This window comes from Syngnathus acus, chromosome 21 (assembly GCF_901709675.1).
Source record: "Syngnathus acus chromosome 21, fSynAcu1.2, whole genome shotgun sequence".
Lineage (NCBI taxonomy): Eukaryota > Metazoa > Chordata > Actinopteri > Syngnathiformes > Syngnathidae > Syngnathus > Syngnathus acus.
In genome coordinates, this window is record NC_051105.1 from 14,483,042 (window position 1) to 14,497,040 (window position 13,999).

The 13,999-nt window shown below is 45.8% G+C and overlaps 1 protein-coding gene across 8 annotated transcripts in view; it reads right to left on the reverse strand.

Annotated features, from left to right (window-relative positions):
• LOC119139701 (homeobox protein PKNOX1-like) overlaps nucleotides 1–13,999 on the reverse strand; it is a 94,844-nt gene that overhangs the window by 61,680 nt on the left and 19,165 nt on the right. The window lies entirely within an intron of this gene.

A 13,999-nucleotide genomic window follows, 5' to 3' on the forward strand; every position in this document is an offset into this window, starting at 1 on the left:
GATGCCAATACACCTGAGGATTCCAGCGGGCGTCAGTGGAGATCCGGAAAGACCACGCGCGGCAGGACCTCCCTAGGTGGGGTCCTAGAATCCTTTTCAAGGGCTGTCTGTCTGCTCGTCAGCTGGGATCTGAAGGTTGAAGGCAATCCGAGGTGCAGAGGTGAAGAGAACCAGAGGGTGAGTTTGTTTTTGTTTAAAAGTGTGGTGCGGCCGAGGGCTCGTCATGCCCTGTAAAACCCTAGGTGTGTAAGTAGGACAACGGAAGTCCACAGATCCTGCATAACTGAAATTCCGCGTAGGACAGTGATGTCCAAGTAGTAGGTTGCGGAGCCGCAGAAAAGCTGAAACTGAAAATTCCGTCTAATAGTAACAAAATGGAGAGGTCCGTTTAAGCAAAAGGACAGAGGTGTCCAAGAAAAGTTACAGAACGGAGACGTCCGTCTAAAGGTAACAAAACGGAGAGGTCCGTTTAAATAAAAGGACAGAAGTGTCCGACGGAGAGGTCCGTCTAAAAAGGTCAGCGGAGTCCGCGTGAAGCCGTAAAACTGTGTGATTGAGGGTGTGAATGGGAAAACATATCACTAGACATAGTATTCCATATTAAAGCAGTGGGGAACACATAACGTGGTTCTGTGGACGCAATAGGCAAGGATTCTCCACCAGAACGCTGGTCGAAGTGAGAATCACCACAGGATCTTTTTGTTATCCCACTGGGAACACCCGACTTTAGAAACCCCTATGGTTTTACAGTTACAGTTCTACGTAATTCTCCTCGCGAGCAAAAGGAATACTGCTTGTCTTCTCCTCTTGTTTCAGTGTATAAAATAATGTCTTATGGCTGACACCGCTGTTGTGCTGTTACCGTAATTTTCGGACTATAAGTCGCGGTTTTTTTCATAGTTTGGGTGGGGGGGCGACTTATAAGGAGCGACTTGTTTTTTTTTTTTTAAATTTTCAACAAAAAAAAAAAAAGTGAAACCGCGATAAACGAACCGCGAAGTAGCAAGGGATTACTGTAATTTGAATTTCAAGTGACGTCAGCAGCAGCGCGACGCGGCGTGGCGCGGTGGTTGTTTACATAAAGGACAAAGATTGATCACGGGATGACGAAGATGACGAAGGGCCCCACGTACTACCGGCATCATTAGCGGCTTTGTTTCTAAGTGACACGGCGGACGAAGAGTTTGAAGGATTTAAGGATTTGGAGTGACACAGAAGGTTTGAAAAACTATTATGGCTTTTACCCACGCCCAGTCCTACTCTAAGGAGCTCTCTTTCACCTCCGTGGATTGAAGTCGGGGGCCGGCGCTCGGCCGGGTGGCTGTCCGGGGACGGTGGATGGGGCTCGGTCATGGCTTTTACGCACGCCCGGTCCTATTCTATGGATCTCTCTTCCACCTCGGTGGCTGGAAGTCCACGCCGCCACACGCCTGGAAGTTTGTTTTGTTAAATAAAGAGCCGTTTACCAAACCCACGTCTTTCCTTGTGCTTTGTTAAGGCTACAATATAGTTATATACTAGATCTGTGGAATAACAACGAGGCTGACGTCAGGGCTCACGCGCGGCGTTGTTGACAAAGGACGAGGAATTTGATCGATGGATTTAATGATTTAGAGTGCACAGATGGATTGATAATATTATTGCTTATATAATAGTTATTTGATTTCTAATTTATATATCGTTATATGGGCCTGTGGAATATTTTGAAGTGCAAGCGCCGTCAGCGGCGCGCACACATTGTTGACAAAAGACGATCGATGGATTTAATGAATTAGAGTGACACAGATGGTTTTATAAACGTGTTATTTATGTAATCGTTTTTTTTAAATAACTCTGAATGTTACGTCAGGGCCATTCTCAGCTCTTCGTTTGTGTTTATGTCACGTTAGCATACCTATCGTTTAGCCTGTTGTTGCTCGTTCATGACTGTTCTTGGTGTTGGATTTTGTCGAATAAATTGCCCCCCAAAATGCGACTTATACTCCGGAGCGACTTATATATGTTTTTTTTTCACTTTTTTGGGCATTTTATGGCTGATGCGAATTGTACTCCGGAGCGACTTATAGTCCGAAAATTACGGTATGTTAAAAAACGTTATGCGTCCCTAAATAATCATCTCTTTCCTGACAATTATCGTTGTGTTTATTCTCTTACAAATGGGAATTAAACATTAAAAACCTTACGCGATAATGCGGTGACTTTACATGCATATTCCAATCGGACACTGAGGAGGAAGATTTTGCTGGTTTTAGTGGACAGGAGGAAGACAGACGGCTCTCAGTGACTTTGTTGACTGGTATGTTTTTTTTTTACCCGCCGAGTTAGTGCTGTTACTTTTGTGTTTGCAACAAAATGTTAATGTTATTAAAACTTTAGCCCAGCTAGTGCTGTTACTTCCGTGTTTACAACGAAATGTTCATGCTCTTAAAACTTTAGCCCAGCAAGTGCTGTTACTTCCGTGTTTACAATGAAATGTTAATGTGATTAAAACTTTAAAAAGGCTTTCTATGTACTGTCTTTCTTTGTAAATAATTCGTGCGCACGTGCGGCTTATAGTCCGGTGCGGTTTATATAAGTAGAAAACGAAAAAAATAAATCACGAATTTTAGCTGGTGCGGCTTATAATCCGGTGCGGTTTATAGACCGAAATTTACGGTATGTAAACTAAAGTTCAATCACATTTGTAAATGAATGGCTTCTGGTTTTTGAAATGTAAATAAACCAATCTGTTAGGGTTGACAAATTATCTTGATCGTATGATTATGTTGGAATGTAGACTATAATTATTAACTTTGTTAAAACCTTTCACCTTTTCTTGACTCTGGAAAGTTTACACATTCAGTTGTTGAAACTTTCCAAATGGTGTGGAAACATTCTTGCTTAGTTAGTTATCAAAAATGCTCCACTAGTTTCTGTTTCCACAACCTTGTATAATAAAGTGCTTGCATCCTCTTTACTGATTGACCAGCTGCAGAGGAAGCAATCTAAGTTGTTCTGTTTCCCCCCTCCACCCTCTGCTGCACAACGTCCTGGCCTTTTGGGCCACGATGGCTGCCTTGCACTACTCCACTTGCACTACTCCACTTATACGTTTGCGCTATTATACTGACTGTCTGCTGTATGCACAATTGCACCATTTCCACCAAGTTGCTCTTATTTATTCATTGTATGTGCCTTCTTATTTTTACTTTTTGTATTGTTTACTTGAATTATTTGTTTGTCTGTGGACCAATTGGGTGTAATATGTCTTGTCTCCACGTGGGATGGTAGGAAACGCAATTTCGATCTCTTTGTATGTCTTGACATGTGAAGGAATTGACAATAAAGCAGACTTTGACTTTGAAAACACCCCCTGCTCTGATTTGACCAGAGGCTAGGGGTTCACCAAACCAGTCCACTCTCACCCCCACCCTGCTTCTCTCAATAAATATGCTCTTGCAAGAATCCAAAGTTAGACTTCGTTCGAACATCGCTGTATGCACAGTGACGAACGATTTCTCCACTTGCAAGTGCTCAAAGGGCATACTGTCTCCCGTGTGGTTCTTGCAAATAAGTTAGAGTGAGCACCACTATTATTTTGGTGCCGTGACCCGGATCTCAACATACCCACTGTGACCGACGGAGGACGACGTGCTGCACACTGTCGACAGGCCAGCGTCCATTAGGAGGACCTGGAAAAGAAAGACCTGGGAAGAAAATTCTTCACTGGTCTTAGGTCTGCCTTCGTCTGACAACGGTGGATTGACGGGATCCGGAAGTGCAACAACCAGGGGACAAGTAAGTAAAAGCCCTAAAGTTGTGTGGTTGTGCTGATGTGAAACGCGTAAAAGTGCAAAGTGCACGAGGAAGAGCTTGGGTTCAAGTCCCAGTGGAAGGAACAGGCTAAGAAAAGCAGAGCTTCTTTAGTTCATCAAAGAAGTGCGTAGATTCTTCTTTGTTTTTCCAAGCTATGGGATCTGGTTTGGGTTAGAGTCCCAGTGGAAGGAACGTGCTAAGAAACACAGAGCTTCTTTTTTGTTAAGAAGAGCGTAGATTTTTCTTTGTCTGTTTTTCCGAGCCAATGAACAGCTTGGGTTTGAGTCCCAATGGAAGGAACGGGCGAGAAAAAACAGAGCTTTTTCTTAATTGAAGAAGGGCGTAGATTGTTTTTTGTCCGTTTTTTCAAGCTGTTTGCCTGAAAGTTGTGCGGTTGAGTGTGACTGGTAGGATAAATTGACTAAAAAGCAGTTCTAGCATTAATCCACGGTAATAACACAGGCTAGTAATTTGTTGAAAGGTCAATTTAAACCTGCATTGAGGATCCTCAAAGAAAAAAGAAAAAATTGAAAAAAAAATTGTAAAAACCTAAAATACAAAAATTAAGATGGGAAATAAAACCGGAAAATCCCTGATTAAAGGGGCTCTTGAAGGAGATCAGAAGTACATGGCGAGTAGATTTCTTAATTGAATGAGATACATGCCGAAGTGGAAGAAAAAGTATGGAGTAGAAGGGAAGTTGAAATGTGGAAGATAGTGGTTGATGTTTTGGAGCGACCGCGACCTATTCAGGCAGACCAGAAACACACTGAACCGAGAGGTCAGGAAAGCCAGGAGGTGTTACGGGGAGAACCTGAAGAGACACCTCTCTGCCAATCCTGATCCCTCAACAGTGTGGAAAGGTCTGCAGAGCATCACGGGCTACAAGAAACGAACCCCCCCCCGTCCTGCGGAGAGCCCAAGGCTTGCTAACCAGCTAAACAAGTTCTACTGCAGGTTTGATCGGTCCTCCCACACAACGGGACTTCCTGCAGCACAATCTACATACTCACCTCTCCCCACAACTGCTCTGTCCACACCTCTATCATTGTTGTCACCCACTCTCTCTCTTGCAGAGGCCGCGCCCGCACTCCAGGTCCGCGAGGAGGAAGTGCGCCAGATGTTCCGGAGACAAAAGACCAGGAAGGCACCGGGCCCAGACGGCGTGTCACCTTCCTGCTTGAAAGTCTGCGCTGAGCAGCTGGCGCCCACCTTTGCACGGATCTTCAACCGTTCTCTGGAGCTGTGTGAGGTGCCCTCGTGCTTCAAGAGCTCCACCATCGTTCCAGTGGCCAAGAAGCCCGCCATCACAGGTTTGAATGACTATAGACCCGTCGCACTGACATCTGTGGTCATGAAATCTTTCGAGAGGTTAGTGCTGAACCACCTGAAGGAGGTCACGGGCCCCCTGCTTGACCCCCTCCAGTTTGCCTACCGGGCAAACAGGTCAGTGGATGATGCGGTCAACATGGGACTGCACTACATCCTGCACCACCTGGACACCCCAGGAACGTACGCCAGGATCCTGTTCGTGGACTTCAGCTCGGCGTTCAACACCATCGCTCCTGACATCCTCCAACAGAAGCTCATCCAGCTTGCGGTGCCTGCCTCCACCTGTCAGTGGATCACCAGCTTCCTGACCAACAGGAGACAGCGTGTGAGGCTGGGGGGCATCACATCTGACACCCGGACCACCAATACTGGAGCCCCTCAGGGGTGCGTTCTCTCCCCCACTGCTCTTCTCTCTCTACACCAATGATTTCTCCTCAGCTGACTCTCCTGTGAAGCTCCTGAAGTATGCAGACACCACTCTCATCGGACTGATCCAGGATGGTGATGAGACTGCGTACAGACAGGAGGTGGAGCGACTGGTCCACTGGTGCAGCCAAAACCACCTGGAGCTGAACCCGCTCAAGACCGTGGAGATGACAGTGGATTTCAGGCGAGTCCCTTCACCACTTTTACCCCTCACTATCCGCAGTAATACTATTCTCTCCACAGACACCTTCAAGTTCCTGGGAACCACAATCTCTCGGGACCTGAAATGGACCGGCCACATAGACTCTGTCCGGAAGAAGGCCCAGCAGAGGCTGTACTTCCTGAGACAGCTCAAGAGGTTCAACCTGCCGCGAGAGCTTCTGAAGACCTTCTACACTGCCATCATCCAGTCTGTCCTCTGCACCTCCATCACTGTCTGGTTTGGATCGGCCTCCAAACAAGACAAGCACAGACTGCAACGGACAATCAGGACTGCAGAAAAGATCATTGGAATCAACCTCCCATCTATCCAAGACTTGTACCTGTCCAGGACCAGGAAACGTGCAAGGAACATCTCTACAGACCCTTCTCACCCAGGTTGCAGTCTGTTTGAACTACTCCCCTCCGGACGGCGTTACAGAGCTCGGTACGCCAAAACCAGCAGACACAGAGACAGCTTTTTCCCCCAGGCTGTTGCTCTGATGAACTCACACCACTCTTAGAGTCTCAGAGTCATTACTGTGCAATAACATCCTGCTCTCCACACCTTGTTTGAATTTGTCTACACTGTTTGTACTATATGTCCTCTCTGCATCCATTGCAGCCTGGTCATCCTGGAAGAGGGACCTTCCCATCTGTGGTCTCTTCTCAAGGTTCTCATTTCCCCTAGCTGGAGTTTTGAGTTTTTCCTTGCCCTTTTGGGAGTTTAAGATCAGGGGATGTTTGAGAATATTTGCCATTTTTCACATGTCCTGTGTTGTTAGTCACCTAAATGTTGAACAGAGGGTGTGATTTACCGAAGTCAAATTCCTTGTTTGGCACGCTCAAACATGGCGAATAAAAACTCTTGAATCTTGAATCTTATGTACTAGATCTGTGGAATAACGACGAGGCTGACGTCAGCGGCGCACGCGCGGCGCTGTTGACAAAGGACGAGGAATTTGATCGATGGATTTAATGATTTGGAGTGACAGATGTTTGATAATATTGTTGTTTATATGATAGTTATTTGATATATACTTTATATATCGTTATATGGGTCTGTGGAATATTTAGAACTGCAACTCACGACAAGTGCGACGTCAGCGGCGCGGCGCATACGCGGCATCGTTTACATAAAGGACGATCGATGAATTTATTGAATTGGAGTGACAGATGATTTGATAAACGTGTTATTTATGTACCGTAATTTTCGGACTATAAGTCGCTCCGGAGTACAAGTCGCATCAGCCATAAAATGCCCAAAAAAGTGAAAAAAAAACATAAGTCGCTCCGGAGTATAAGTCGCATTTTGGGGGGCAATTTATTCGACAAAATCCAACACCAAGAACGAGCAACAACAGGCTAAACGATAGGTATGCTAACGTGACAAACACAAACGAAGAGCTGAGAACGGCCCTGACGTAAAATTCAGAGTTATTCAAAAAACTATTACATAACTAACACGTTAATAAAACCATCTGTGTCACTCCAATTCATTAAATCCATCGATCGTCCTTTTTCAACAATGCGTGCGCGCCGCTGACGGCGCTTGCACTTCAAAATATTCCACAGGCCCATATAACGATATATAAATTATATATCAAATAACTATTATATAAGCAATAATGTTGTCAAACCATCTGTGTCACTCCAAATCATTAAATCCATCGATCGTCCTTTGTCAACAATGGGTGCGCTCAAACTATTCCACAGGCCCATATAACGATATAGAAATTAGATATCAAATAAATATTATATAAGCAATAGTATTATCAAACCATCTGTACACTCTAAATCATTAAATCAATCAATCAAATTCCTCGTCCTTTGTCAACAACGCCGCGCGTGCGCCCCGACGTCAGCCTCGTCGTTATTCCACAGATCTACTATATAACTATATTGTAGCGTTAACAAAGTTCAAGGAAAGACGTGGGTTTGGTAAACGGCTCTTTATTTAACAAAACAAACTTCCAGGCGTGTGGCGGCGTGGACTTCCAGCCACGGAAGTGGAAGAGAGCTCCATAGAATAGGACCGGGCGTGCGTAAAAGCCATGACCGAGCCCTATCCACCATCCCCGGACAGCCACCCGGCCGAGCGCCGGCCCCAGACTTCCATCCACGGAGGTGAAAGAGAGCTCAATAGAATAGGACCGAGCGTGCGTAAAAGCCATAATAGTTTTTCAAACCTTCTGTGTCACTCCAAATCCTTCGTCATCTTCGTCATCCCGTGATCAATCTTTGTCCTTTATGTAAACAACCGCCGCGAATTTCACTTGAAATTCAAATTACAGTAATCCCTTGCTACATCGCGGTTCGTTTATCGCAGTTTCACTTTTGTTTTTTTTTTTGAAAGTTTTTGAAAAAAACCCACATAAGTCGCTCCTTATTATAAGTCGCCCCCCCACCCAAACTATTAAAAAAAAACGCGACTTATAGTCCGAAAATTACGGTAATAGTTATTTGAATAACTCTGAATGTTACGTCAGGCCCGTTCTCAGTCTTCGTTTGTGTTTATGTCACGTTAGCATATCTATCGTTTAGCCTGTTCTTGCTCGTTCATGTCTATTCTTGGTGTTGGATTTTGTCGAATAAATTTCCCCCAAAATGCGACTTATATGTGGGGTTTTTTCACTTTATTGTGCATTTTATGGCTAATGCGAAGTATATTCCGGAGCGACTTTTAGTCCGAAAAATATGGTACATTTGGTGTCATACCGAGTTAAAATTTTCTCAAACTTTTCAAACTTTTGCTGTAAGCAATTGGAAGATGCTTGAAAAGTGACTAAATAAGCTATGAGGAAGTGTTGTAGCTGATAAGGAGGTGGGCAAAGGAACCATCTGCTACAGGATTTACGGTCTATTCCTCCAGTCCAAATCCAACCAAGATTAGAGAATCTTCTTTAAAACAGGAAGCAATCAATGGGATAGCCCCTGTCATAAATGGTCTTTGGTCAGGAGGAATCATTAGGAAGTGCTCAGACTCTCCTTGCAAACACTCCTATTTGCCCAGTTCAAAAGGGCAATAAAATTGACTGGTGAATGATACAAGATTTGGAAAAAGCAGACAAAGAACAATCCTTGGCAGATAGTATGATCAGAGCACTCAAACTGAAAGATGTGTCAAATGCAAATTTACTGCCGCCTGATCTTTCTTCCCCACAGGTCAACAACTGCTCCAAGCCAGGAGACTGGAACGACATAAAGGTCGTCAAAAAGGACAAACTGGGCCAGACACGGTGGGAGGGACCATTTCAAGTCGCTGACTACCCCCACCGCAGAAAAATTGCTGAAAGGCCCAGCTGGATTCACTTCAGCCACTGCAAGTTGTAGAGAGTGCTGGACCCCTAATTTCGGAGTGGTGGTGAAGCCTGACTACAAAGGGGCCTCATTGTTTAGGGTGGGGCGTCTCAATGTTGGTGAGGAATTCAACGATCCCCACTCTGAAGGCAAGGGGATGTCCCGGTGTCTCTGCCATCCTAGTAGCAATGGGGCTCCACATGACAGGTGGATCTGCTGCGTTGTGGTTGGAGCGTGCTATGGTCTATGGGCTCTTCTGAATAGATCGATTGACAATGTCAACCGAGGAAAAGATGATCACATGATGAGAACATTGAGGACTGGTCATGGGACCACAGAAACCCATACGAAACTAACACTTGGTACCAGTATGTGAAGTTCACTTTGAGGTCCCACACACAGGAGGGATGCTATGTGTGTTCCAAACTCCACCCTTCCGCCACGCAAGTTCACCTGGAGGCCAAAGTGATGAATGTCACTGACTCGAAATGCATGGCCTCTATGGGAGGAGTTTGATTTCCACACTGTGCTGTCACAGTCAGTGATGCTAGCTCTACTGCCCTGGACTCACAGAAAGAAACCTGTGATCAAACTCTTTTGGATTGATCTCAATGTGACTGTTGAAGGACGAAAGATGCCACAAGTGGCCTATACAGAGAGGCCACCTGGAGTGAACTACATGTGTAACATCCAAGGAAAGGAAACCCACACATGGATTGACGATGACTGCTCTCCAGGAGGAAACTGGATGGGAGCTTTGGACAACACGGCTGAGTGTCAGGATAGGACAGCCATTTCAAGTGGAGTGGGCTCCCCAGCCAACATGGCTGCACCATCAAACGGAACCTACTTCATACAGAATGGCTGGTGGCTTTGTGGTCACAAGGGTTGTCCGATGCTGCCCGCCAACTGGACAGGAGTGTGTGCACCAGTGTGGGTAACAGACCACACCTGAAGATACTGCATCATCAGATGACAACGGCACACAACTCTCCTGGATGTAGACTCAGGGCTGATGCGACCTTTGACCCTCATGACCCTGTATGCGGTACGAATGTCCCAGACGGCCATAAAGTATGGTCCGTCGGTGACAAAGCTTCATGCGCTTTTTCCTTGGATTGGAGATAGCAAAAAAATCAATCCTAATAGAGACACTGAACTACAGTCAAAACTCGGTTTTCGACCACAATCCATTCCAGAAGGCGGTTCGAGAAGCGAATCGGTCGAATTCCGAATCTATTTTTCCCATTGCAAATAATGGAAAAAATTTTATTCCGTTCCAAGACTAAAAAAAAAAATCCTTTTTTTTTAAGCATTTTTTCATTTGTGCAATTTTGTCCGAACCCGCATCTGCAGCGCACCGCCGAACGCGCAACCGTAGCGCGTTGCCCACCGCGCAACTGCACCGCGCTGGTTGCATTATTGTGACAGAGGCGTCGCTGAAATTTAGAAAATATTTTGAAAGTCCTGATGTACTTTCCAAAATTTAAGTGGACCTCAGTGTGCAGGGAGCTTAATCTGGTCCGATTGTGCAACCGCAGCGCGCCGGGCGCTCACTGTCGCATTGCTTTAAGAGCGTCTTTGTGTTTTAGGATGGCTTTACTGCTCCCACTTGCTTTCTTTGGAGGCATGATTAGGGGTTAATACAATCCTCAAAGTAACTAAATACAATAACTACAGAGTCAGTCGGCATCCGGGCCGCGCGGTCGGGTTTTCGCGGGTCCTCCCGGCTCATCTCGCGAGGTTCGACCTCCGAATTTTGTTCAACAACCGAAGCAAAAAATTTCGAATTTTTTGTTCAAATTCCGATTTGTTCGAGAACCGGGACAATCGGAAACTGAGGTTTGACTGTAAAATAAATAGATGCAGCTCACTGACAAGTGCCGCTATTTGAGCTAATTTTAGAACAGTCATGCGGGCGACTCATGCGGTCCTCACGGGCGACCTGGTGCCCGCGGGCACCGTGTTGGTGACCCCTGGTCTAGACCCCGAATGTAAGACGACCCCCACTCTTATTTCAATGCAAAAAACTTCGTCTTATATTCGGGCGAATACGGTAAGTCTCATACATATGACGCATTGTATTTTTGTATCAGTAGGCTGTTCAATGTTTTTCTGAAAGTCTTTAGATTTGCACACATCTTGACTTCTGCATTTAATTTTTCCAGTATTTAACACAAGTGTGTAAGTGTGTAACTTCTTAATGTTGTGTTTATTTGCAGGTGCTCAAATATCAACTGTCCTCTGAGCCTAAGGTTATTTTGTCTCGTTCTGAATAGATTTTGTATGGTAAAAAGCATGTCAACTCTAGAGACATTATACATGTTAGCTCATGAAGTGTATATAATATCTTGCAGCTTGAGCCTTAAGAAACAATTCGTTTGTGTGGAAAGTGTAGGATTTGTTGTGAATAGTCCGTATCGCCGATTTTTGAGGTTTAATGAGAGTGCCACCTAGAGTGCAAAAATAAAAATCAATCCTGGTATGTTTAACCTGGGCCTAGGAAAATTGGCAGGCACATGTACCACTCCAAGACATACAAACGTTCAATTGCAGCCATAGTCTAAAAGTCTAAAATGAACAGAAGTTGTGAATTTTTGAATGTCTAACTTCATCCATTGATTTTTGCATGAGTTTTGCACCCTTGTCATGGAGGGTTCATACAATTGACTTCAAACTAGAATGACAACAACTGTAAAGTTTTCGAAACGCTATAAAATACAGGGATGAGAATGGCAAATGTGAAAAAGCACGGAAAAGTAGCGGGGGGTATACAGTCAAACCGAGGTTTCGAACGTCCCGGTTCTCAAACAAATCGGAATTCGAACGAAAAATTCGAGATTGTTTTGCTTCGGTTGTCGAACAGAATTCGGAGGTCGAACCTCACGAGATGAGCCGAGAGGACCCGAGAAAACCCGACCATGCGGCCCGGATGCCGACTGACTCCTTTCGTTATCGTATTTTCGTTACTTTGAGGATTGTATTAACCCCTTATCATGCCTCCAAAGAAAGCAAATGGGTGCAGTAAAGCCATCCTAAAACACAAAGACGCTCTTAAAGCAATGCGACAGTGAGCGCCCGGCGCGCTGCAGTTGCGCGATCGGACCAAGTTAAGCTCCCTGTGCACTGAGGTCCACTTAAATTTTGGAAAGTACATTAGACCTTTAAATATACGCGCTACGGTTGCACGTTCGGTGGTGCGCTGCAGTTGCAGTTGAAAAAATGCTTAAAACAGGCGTTTTTTTTAGTCTTGGAACGGATTAAAATTTTTTCCATTATTTGTAATGGGAACAATAGATTCGGAATTTGACAGATTCACTTCTCGAACCGCCTTCTGGAACAGATTGTGGTCGAAAACCGAGGTTTGACTACCGTAATTTTCGGACTACAAGTCGCATCAGCCATAAAATGCCCAAAAAAGTGAAAAAAAACATACATATATAAGTCGCTCCGGAGTATAAGTCGCATTTTGGGGGGCAATTTATTCGACAAAATCCAACACCAAGAACAGTCATGAACGAGCAACAACAGGCTAAGCGATAGGTATGCTAACGTGACATAAACACAAACGAAGAGCTGAGAACGGCCCTGACGTAACATTCAGTTATTTAAAAAAAACGATTACATAAATAACACGTTTATAAAACCCTCTGTGTCACTCCAATTCATTAAATCCATCGATCGTCCTTTGTCAACAATGGGTGCGCGCGGCTGACGGCGCTTGCACTTCAAAATATTCCACAGGCCCATATAACGATATATAAATTAGAAATCAAATAACTATTATATAAGCAATAATATTATGAAACCATTTGTGCACTCTAAATCATTAAATCCATCGATAAAATTCCTCGTCCTTTGTCAACAACGCCGCGCGTGAGCCCTGACGTCAGCCTCGTCATTATTCCACAGATCTAGTATATAACTAGATTGTAGCGTTAACAAAGTACAAGAAAAGACGTGGGTTTGGTAAACGGCTCTTTATTTAACAAAACAAACTTCCAGGCGTGTGGCGGTGTGGACTTCCAGCCATGGAGGTGGAATAGGACCGGGCGTGCGTAAAAGCCATGACCGAGCCCCATCCACCGTCCCCGGACAGCCACCCGGCCGAGCGCCGGCCCTCGACTTCCATCCACGGAGGTGAAAGAGATCTCCGTAGAGTAGGACCGGGCGTGGGTAAAAGCCATTTCAAACCTTTTGTGTCACTCCAAATCCTTAAATCCTTCAAACTCTTCGTCCGCCGTGTCATCGTCGCGGCGGGCGGGGAATGCTCGCGAGTCGCCGAGGCTAACGTTGCCCGGCCAGCTAGCCTGAAAATACTATAACACTATAAATCCATCCATCCATCTTCTTCCGCTTATCCGGGGTCGGGTTGCGGGGGCAACAGCTTTAGGAGGGCCTCCCGGACTTCCCTCTCCCCAGCCACTTCGTCCAGCTCATCCCAAGGCGTTACCAAGCCAGCTGAGAGACAGTCTCTCCAGGGTCGTCCACAGGGCCTCCTGCCGGTGGGACCTGCCCGGAACACCTCCCCATGGAGGCGTCCAAGAGGCATCCTGATGAGACACCCGAGCCACCTCTGAGCTGTCAGGACCCGTCCCCCCACCCGAAGGCAGAGGGACGCTACCCTCTCGTTCACTGGGGTGAACCCCAATGTGCAGGCGCCCAGCCGGGGGGCAATAAGTATACCCACACCTGCTCGACGCCTCTCACCGTGGGCAACTCCAGAGTGGAAGAGAGTATAGCCCATCTTGGGCGGGCTTGTACCAGACTGTGTGTGGAGGCAAGTCCAACTATGTCTAGTCGGACCCTTTCTGCCTCGCACACCAGTTCGGCTCCTTTCCAGCCACATAGGTGACAGTCCATGTCCCAAGAGCCAGCTTCTGCAGCCGAGGATCGGACCGCCAAGGTCCCTGCCTTTGGCCGCCGCCCAGCTCACTTTGCACCCGAC